The sequence below is a fragment of the Mytilus californianus genome, unplaced genomic scaffold, assembly GCF_021869535.1.
Source record: "Mytilus californianus isolate M0D057914Y unplaced genomic scaffold, xbMytCali1.0.p SCAF_8, whole genome shotgun sequence".
Taxonomy (NCBI): domain Eukaryota; kingdom Metazoa; phylum Mollusca; class Bivalvia; order Mytilida; family Mytilidae; genus Mytilus; species Mytilus californianus.
In genome coordinates, this window is record NW_026262734.1 from 61,346,008 (window position 1) to 61,355,944 (window position 9,937).

General features: G+C 32.8%; 1 long non-coding RNA gene across 2 annotated transcripts; it reads left to right on the forward strand.

The window, feature by feature from the left end:
* The first annotated feature begins 2,695 nt into the window (after positions 1-2,695).
* On the forward strand, positions 2,696-8,877 carry LOC127711436 (uncharacterized). 2 transcript variants are annotated; one of them, XR_007986701.1, is made up of 3 exons: positions 2,696-3,130; positions 7,461-7,547; positions 8,719-8,877. It is a non-coding gene; the product is annotated as an uncharacterized LOC127711436 (long non-coding RNA). The 2 variants fall into 2 exon arrangements; XR_007986700.1 differs by having other exon boundaries at positions 2,696-3,002.
* Positions 8,878-9,937: the final 1,060 nt, after the last annotated feature.

Consider the following 9,937-nt stretch of genomic DNA (forward strand, 5'->3'; position numbering starts at 1 on the left):
AAATGAAATAACTTGAATTGAAAATTTCCCGACTATGTGAAGATTTCTTATATTTCTAAATGGCTTCAATTATTACATACAAAACGAAAAATTTATTTAACTTTTTTTGTAAAACAATATTCATGTATTTTTATAATTTTTCCAAGGAAACGTTTTTTTTTTTGTTTGTTTGCAAAGTTTACTTGTATGTGTTTATAACCATCACCAATCAGTCCTAATATTAAAGATCAAACGTCGTAATCAAAATGATGATTGGTATTGAATATGATCATCGGTCATGCATGACGTATCCCAAATAACTTCTTTAATGTTGGTTTGATTTTATCAAAACCAAAATTATAAGATCAAATATTAAATTATCTATCGAATGTATACCCTCAACGCTCACTAAAACATATATACATGTCCTGAGTGACTTTTTATGTCCTGTCTGCACTCAGGAGGTCCTGAGCGGTTTTTAGACGTACTGTTAATTTATAGGCATATATTTGAAGCTGTTCTTAATTATGTACATTATCTATAGGTATCAGACAAAAAGACTTTCCAATGAACTTAGTTCTAGTTATCTTCGTTCCTAGTCACAGGCACTTGTCTCAGAAAAAAAATGTCCTATATACTTTTAATGTTATATTAAGCAGGGACTTTCTATACTAAGTTAGTATAGAAAGTCCCTGTATTAAGGTATATAGGAAACAAAATTCTGAGACAAGTGCCTGTGGTCCTAGTGTGAAATAAATCCACTGAGAATTGGCCTTTTTAAACACATCTATATATACGTTTTCTCAAGGGTTTGTACATGTAAAGTGAAATTATGTTTACTCAATGCGTAGTTACATAAGTTTATTTGCTACTTTTATCTTCTTTGTTTTATATAAAAAAAATTTTTTTTTAATTTTAACATTTTTTTCTTCTAAAGAATTGTAGTGTTGCAAAAGGGAATGGACACAGATACTTAACTACATTTAACGAAAAAAAGTTTGTGTAATGTCATCAATCTGTATTACACATAGACAGGATGTTCTCTAGAAAACTATGATATTTCTAATACATTATACACACCCCAGGGTACACGCACTGTCGTAATGGAAAATTACTGCATGCTTTAATTACCTGTAATCAGCCATGCAACAAATCAGTTGACTGACCATGTCATTACAGTTTAAAAAGTTTTTCCTCAGATCAAAACGGAATATTCATTTTAACTTTAAAAAGTATACTTTGATATAATTATGACGTAAAAGAATTTTACAATTTAATAATCGGATTTTTCCAAAGATTAAGATACAATTATATTTATTATTCTGGGACTGACAGATATATCACAGGCACTTGTCTCAGAATTTTTTTCCTATATACTTTTATTAAAGTATATAGGATTTTTTTTTTCTGAGACAAGTGCATGTGAGATATATACATGCATAAGTCCCAGGCATATATAATTGTAAATCAAAATGATTTACATAATTACTGGGAAATAATATAATGTTTCAGTTATGTTGATGTCACAAATACACATGAATTATTTGATGATGCATATTGGAATTTCTTATCTAACTGCATGACGGTGACCACAGACATATATATATATATATATATCCATTTACTGATTCTATAATTTCTTGAGAAAAAAAATCAGGAGGGAAGTCAGAGGGAAGTGAAACAAACATTTTAAGCTTTCATTAAAAATTGTTGGGAAAACAATAAAATACGACACTGAGTTTTGAAAAAAAAGTTTATGATTGGTCTTAATTTTTTTTTTTAATAAAGATAGAAACAATTTTTTGTCCCAAGAAAAAAAAACAATGCCCCCTTTTTAGCCAAACCGACACACGCCGATGAATGAAGAATTCCAAGTAGGGTCACAAGGTCACATTTTAAAACTTTTTCAGTCGCCCAGTCTCAAAAAAGCAATTTTGACTGGCTTTGTTTTTAGTCGAATTATGTTTTTGCAGGTCAGGTTGCAAAGTGGCAGGTCGGATTTGACATTGTCAAGTTGACAACGGTCCTAAAAAATATCCGAAAAAACGTTGAATCAAACGATATGAACCTACGCAGTTTTATATTATAAGACTGACACACACCAGTGTGCTAACTGTGCTGGGTGAGGTGCTGTAACTTGATATACATGTATCATTAAGTTACAGTACTGTTAGGATTTGCCTGCCTTTTTACAGGGACTTTCTATACTAACTGTTAGTATAGACTGCCCCTGGCTTGAAAGTATGGTTCTCTGCTCATCATCGGGTGCGTGATAAGCAAATCAAATATCTTGTAGCAGTAAAATACCTCCCGGGGAGGGGGGGGGAGGGGCACTTCAATACTTAATTGATAGGGGGTGTCGCTGGGGTTCTGTTACCCCACCCTATTCATATAATTTAGATCTTAAAGATGTATACCTTTTCATATATTGCGTGGGTAAAATTGTAACCTTTTCCCATATTGGTTGGTTTTCGTGGGGTGTGTTGGAAAAGTGGAATATTTAAGGCTAAGATTCTGTATGTAATGTTTACTTACGGCGAGACTTTCGGCTGTGAAAAAATGACAGGGCTTTTCATATACAAGTAATTTGAACTTTATCGACCTTATCATATATTTCTGATAGTTTTCCCCACCTATTCAGAAAAAGTGACCTATTCCAGCGGCACGTCCTATCACCTTGTATATAGGAAGTGCCCCCCCCCCCCCCCCCCCCCCCCCCCCCCCGAGTAAAATACACAAATGTATAATACCTTAATTCAGGAGCACAGTCTGTCTTTACCGTAAATAACTTCGAGAATAATATTTAAGTTTACTTTGCTAATCGATGTTCCTGTAATTCAGATTTAAATTTATTTGTGAGACCCCCCGTCACTATTTATAATTCACTCAAAGAAAGGGGTTCTCCGTTACTGGGAAAATACAAGGACGTATTGTGTTAGTTAATCTTATCTAATTCAGGATCAATTTATCGGTTACACTCCCCTATCACCAGTGATTCTTTGTGAACTGACATTCTGAAAAAGGTATACTGTTGACTATCAATTTGCATGATTAGTTACAGATGTCGACTCGGACTACTGCAAAAGACAATAATTCAGTTCACTGATTTAGATTGAATAGTGGTTCGGTTAATCCCCTCTTCCCCAAACAAGTAAGAATTAGGTTACATCTTTTGGTAGTCCAAATAATTATGACGTCTAGCAAGGCTATTTTATTTTTTTATGCCCCCGCCGTAGCGGTGGGGGCATTAAGTTTTACCCTTGTCCGTCTGTACGTACATACGTCCCAAAATTGGTTTCCGTTCTCTAACTTGAGTCTGCCTCAACCAAATGTAAAAGTAAAAACTTATACACAATGCTTATTACCACAAAACACAGATCAAGTTTGAATTTTGGTGGCGTCACTTTAACTGTTCTAGAGTTATGCCCCTTTATAAATGGAAAAATTGCAAAATTTTTAGTTTCCGTTCTCTAACTTAAGTTTGCCTCAACCAAATGTTATAAAACTTATACACAATGCTAATTACCACAAAACACAGATCAAGTTTGAATTTTGGTGGCGTCATTTTGACTGTTGTAGAGTTATGCCCCTTTATAAATCGAAAAATTGCAAAATTTTTATTTTCTTCTAAATATCAAGTAATTTTTAAAATTGGAATTATCTTCCTTTGTCCATTATTATAGTTGAATCAACTACAATCAATGCTTTATACAATGCAATGTTTAATTTTGTCTTCCACTGATAAAACACAGATCAAGTTGAATTTGGGTAGTGTCACTTTAACCATTATTGAGTTATGCCCCTTTATAAATTGAAAGATTGCAAATTTTTAGTTTCCATTCTGTAACTTAAGTTTGCCCCAACCAAACATTATGAAACCTATACCAAATATTCATTACCACAAAACTAAGATCAAGTACAAATTTTTTGTTTCCGTTTTCTAACTTTAGTTTGCCTCAACAAAATGTTATGAAACTTATACACAATGCTTATTACTACATAATACAGATTAAGTACGAAATTTGGTGGCGACACTTTTACCATTCTTGAGTAATGTCCCTTTAAAAACATATAAATTGCTGAATTTTTCGTTTCTGTTCTCTAACTTTAGTTTGTCTCAACCAAATGTTATAAAACTTATACACAACTGCCGTTCTAGAGTTATGCATGTTTTCAAATAGAAAAATTGCTGAATTTTTAGTTTCTGTTCTCTACTTAAGTTAGCCTCAACCAAATGTTATGAGACTTACACACAATGCTTATTTCCACAAAACTCAGATCAAGTTCAAATTTGGGTAGCGTCACTTTTACCGTTCTTCAGTTATGTCCCTTTATAATTTTTCTATCTATCTATCTTCATATTTCCGCACTCAGTCACAACTTTGACTATTACGTGCCCAGAATAAAGTTAAAATAGCCTTGAAAGACGTCATAATTATTTGGACTAATCTTTTGGCAAATATGGTCGTACCACAGGGGTTTGTTACAATTTGCTGGGTTTTCTATCCTTACGAACCCTGAAAAACTTACCAGGCCAGGTGATAAAAAATCTGTCTCCCCTTTTTATCCCACCAGAAAATCAAAAGGTTGTCTCCTTACACCTACATGACAAAAACATATACAAATATGGTATCATTGCCAATGTGACGGCTCTTCAACAGAAACTAAAAAAGTAGAAGTTAACAACTATATAGGTCACCGTACAGATTTCAACAATGGGCTAAAAAGCCAAACTGCGTAATAAGCTACAAAAGGCTAAAATAGATAGACAATATCTGAAAAGGGTAGAAATGTTCAGAATGTTGAAAAAAAAATCTACTGTCCATTTGCATCAAAACTGGCAGCTGACTCATAGGAGTTGTTGCCTTAAATACAGATTTTAACCATTTATTTTTTCTTCATATTTCTTGAATTTGCCTTTTTATCTCGAAAAACTGTAATAATTAAAGAGAAACTTAAATCTTATTAAAAAGTTATTGCTTTTCAATGATGATTTTGATCCAGTTTTTGCAAAAACTTGGAAACTTTAAATCTTGGGTAAACTCCTTATATTATACTGCCTGGTCTCGTGGTAGCGTGTTCACCTCACATGCAGAAGGTTGTTTATTTTGAACCCAACCGGGTAAAACCAAAGACTTTAAAGTTGGTATTTGCTGCTTCTCCCTTAAGCACGCAGTATTATTAAGGAGTAAGAGCAAATACTGGTTTGTTCAGAGTCAGAATAATGTGTCAAGGTAAGGTGACATGTCTCTCTGAGAACTAGTGTAAGAGATAAATTGTCTGGTCAGACAAATATAACTAGTATAAAAAGTCCATGGATACAGAATTTACTAATATATTAAGTCCGATGTCAGTAATTTATGTCCCCAGACTAATTTTCCTAGTCCATGACATCACTATTCCTAGGTAAAAATGTCCAGTTTTTCTAATACTGTATGCAACATGTCAAGTATATTTGGTGTATGAAAATTTTTAAGGATGTACATGTTAGTCTGGCATGTTTTATTCGACCTTGACCTCATTTTTATGGTTCATTGCTCAATGTTATTTTATTGTTTTTTGGTCAGTTTTTCTATTTTCTTATTTTCAAATTAGCAATAGGTCAACTATATTTGGTGTATGGAATGATTGTAAGGTGCATATGTCTGACTGAGAAGTTTCATCTTACCTTGACTTTATTTTCATAGTACATTGGACAATGTTTAGTTTTTGTGGTTTTTTTCGGATACTGTAAGCAAAAACATGAATAAGGCCCCTATATTTGGTGAATGGAATGATTGTGAGATGCACATGTCTGTCTGGCATGTTTTATATGACCTTAACCTCATTTTCATGGTTCATTGGTCAATGAAAAGTTTGCATTGTTTTGTCAGTTTATCATATGCTTTAAGCAACAAGTAAATTATATTTGGTGGATGTAACGATTGTAAGGTGTTCATGTCTGTCTGGCAGATTCATATAACCATGATCGCATTTTATGGTTCTTTGGTCAATGCTAAGTTTTCTTTGTTTTTTATACGACCGCAAAAAATTGGTATTGCGTTGTCGTCGTCCGAAGACATATTGGTTTTCGCACTCTAAATTTAGTTTAAGTGAATGGATCTCTATGAAATTTTACCATAAGGACTGATTTTGGGGGTTATGGTACCAACAGTTAAGGAATTAGGGGCCAAAAATAAGCATTTTTGTAACTTCCAGACATAACTTGTGTGTTAGTGTATGGATCTCTCTGACATTGTACCACAAGGTTCCATATCACACAGGGAATGCTGGGATTGATTTTGGGGGTAATTGCCTCGAAATATTAGGAATTAGGGGCCAAAAAAAGGGCAAAAAACAAGCATTTTTCTAGTTTCATGACAATAACTTGTGTGTAAGTGTATGGATCTTTCTGAAATTGTATTACAAGGTTCCATATCACAAAGGGAAAGCTGGAATTGAGTTTGGGGGTAATTGCCCAAAACGTTTAGGAATAAGGGGCCAAAAATAAGCATTTTTCTAGTTTCCAGACAATAACTTGTGTTCAAGTCTAAGGATCTCTCTGAAATTGTACTGCAAGGTACCATACCACAAAGGGAAGGCTGGGATTGATTTTGGGGGCAATTGCTTTAAAATTTTAGGAATAAGGGGCCAAAGAAGGGGCAAAAAACAAGAATTTTTCTAGTTTCATGACAATAACTTGTGTGTAAGTGTATGGATCTTTCTGAAATTGTACTACAAGGTTCCATATCACAAAGGGAAAGCTGGGTTTGAGTTTGAGGGTAATTGCCCTAAACGTTTAGGAATTTGGGGCCAAAAAGGGGCCAAAAAAACAAGCATTTTTCTAGTTTCCAGACAATAACTTGTGTATAAGTTTATGGATCTTTCTGAAATTGTACTGTAAGGTACCATACCACAAAGGGAAGGCTGGGATTGAGTTTGGGGTGATGAATCATAAGGGAGTTCAAAAAATTTTGGGGGGGTCGACTTTTTTCCCCTTTTTTTCCTTTTTTTTTCTTTAAAATTTTCCATTTTTAATTGGTTATTTGTGATTTATATATAAAAGCAAATAATAATGATATGGTTTGAATAGGTAAATTAAAATTTTTTAAGTTCTTAGACCACATTCATTCTGTGTCAGAAACCTATGCTGTGTCAAATATTTAAACACAATCCAAATTCAGTGCTGTATCAAGCTTGAATGTTGTGTCCATACTTGCCCCAACTGTTCAGGGTTCGACCTCTGCGGTCGTATCAAGCTGCGCCCAGCGGAGCATTTTATTCATTTTATCAGATATTATAAGCATATGTCTACTTGTTGGTGTATGGAATGACTGCAAGGTGTCATATAAAAATAAGAAGATGTCTGTCTGCCAAGTTTAATATCAAGCAAAAATGATGAGCAAGACAAGATACAAATGATCCAAAATTGTCAGTTGCCTACTCATTATGTAATAGTAGTTATTGTCATCAAATGATAATGTTTACCCTTTTATGTGTAGGGCAAGAACATTAAAGATAAAGGGAAACTATAAACAAAAGAAATTATCAACAAAAATAGATTTACAGACGTCAACAAAGCCTAAATGGTAAGTCCACTTCTATAAAAGTTATTGCCCTTGAATAATGATTATTATGAAAATAAGATGTGGTATGATAAATGAGAAAACTATCCACCAGAGTTCAATTAAGTGGATGTAAGCAATGCAATTACTTATTAGAGGCCAATGATGACCTGTAAATAATGACAGGCAAAATATGGCAGGGTTGATATAAAAATAAGAAGCGGTACGATTGCCAATGAGACTTTTCTCCAATAGAGATCAAATGACATTAAATTTAACAAAATTAGTTCACTGTACAGCCTTCGACAATGAGCAAACCCTATACTGCATAGTAATCCATAAAAGGCCATGAAATAACAAATGTAAAACAATTCAATAAGGGCATGGCGTCATTTAAAAAGGGCATGGTGTCTATCCATGCTAAACATGCTTGGGGGAAACACCACAAAGGTGAAAGCCAAGTGCCTGATTTTTGCACAAAACAATAAACAAAAAACAAATATGATATATAGCAACAATTGACAACCACTGAATAATAGACCCCTAACTTGGGACAGACACTTACAAAATGTGGCATGGTTTAACATGTTTGCTGGCGCCAAATCCTCCTCTAATTAAGGACAGTGGTGTAAGTGTCAGTTCAATATAAAAACTATAAAATCAGTTGAAAAGGGTTGTTTTCTGCTCTTGGGTCAGGTTATTTTGATACATTCCCGTTTTCATTCTCAATTTTATTAACTCATTAGAATGCAACAAAGCAGAAAAACAGCTACCAAAAACACAGACCGGATGTGGCTGGAAATTTATTCTTTCCCTTTAACAAAAAAGACTCAACATACAGATCTATTAGTACTCGCAGTTACTGACAGCTAATTCAAAGCAAATATCAACTAATAAAATAAACATTTAGTGAGCACCCAACCCACCCCTAAACTGGGACAGTGGTTTTAATAACAGCACAACATTTGAACAAACTGTAAACATTTGTTGCAATTGGCTTAACTCAAAAGACTGCAACAAGGCACAAAAAACAACTAATATGAAAACCATAGACACAAAGCACTGAAATAAGAGTTCTTACAATTTTAAATATTCAAATGAAATTTTTATCAAAATGTACATAAACAAGATAAAATAGCCATTTTATTGCTGTATTTCTCTTCATTTATAATTTTTGAGTTTTGTGTATTTGTAGGTCAGACATCTTGGTTTTCATGATCATCATTCAACAGGTCAATACTGAACAGCAAACTTAAAGTTGATATTTTTCTACATAGTGTGACTTTTTTATTAATTTGAAATGGAATGTGTTTTTTTTTCCTACATAAGAAAGAGGAAATTTCAACATAATGACTATAAACAAAAAGGAGTCATATCATCATGATCATAGATGCTCAAGAACTTAATCATGTAAATGCAACAACGTAATTATCAATTGAAAGAAGGGAGGAATGAAAAAATATATTAGTATTTTGTTGTCCAAATGAACTTGCTTTGTCCACTCATTTAAATCGCTCCATCCAATAAAGATGTACGGAGGAAGATTTTTGAAGAACAGATTGCAAAAATGTTTTGTCTAAGAATTGTAGGAACATTCTAGTGGATGAAATAATTTATTTACTTGACTCTTATATAGTGGACTGAATAATTGTTCATAGCAAGCTGAAACAAGAAAACTAAAACTTAACAGGAAAAGTGTTTATTTTATAAATTTACAAATTTAAATGTAATATTATGAACACCACAAAGGAATAAGATTCAAATCGTTTGCATATTCATGTATTGCAATGGAACTATAACAAAGAAAACTTTACCTCATGAAAAGAGTAAACTATTAACTGTGCTTTGTCAATTTATTCAGTCAGAATATAAAATATTTTTTTCAGTTCTATTTTTCATAATAAAACAAAGAAGACAAAGATTTCAAATCAATATTTTTTTCTTTTATTAAGACGTCATAATTTTATTTCAGTTAAAGGATTTTATTTTTTGACTTTAAACATTATTATATTTCCAAAATAATAATAATCTTTATTGTCTTATAAACAAATTAAAAACATGTTTGTGACAAAATGAAAAAAACCAAAATACACTCATATATATATATATTATAAACTTTTTACTACCAAACAGAATTCATTGTAACATACACATTACTGTATATTTATAATTTGAATTCCATAGGATTTTATTTTGTCCCATGGGATATTGAAAATCCCATGGGATAATTATAGTCCCATGGGATTTTTTTTGTCCCATGGGACAACAAATATCCCATGGGACTACAATTATCCCATGGGATCCCAAAACATCCTATGGGATTTAACCAAAATCCCATGGGATAATGGTCAATCCCATGGGATTTGCCCTATCCCATGGGATATTGAAAATCCCATGTTTTTCTAAATCAAATT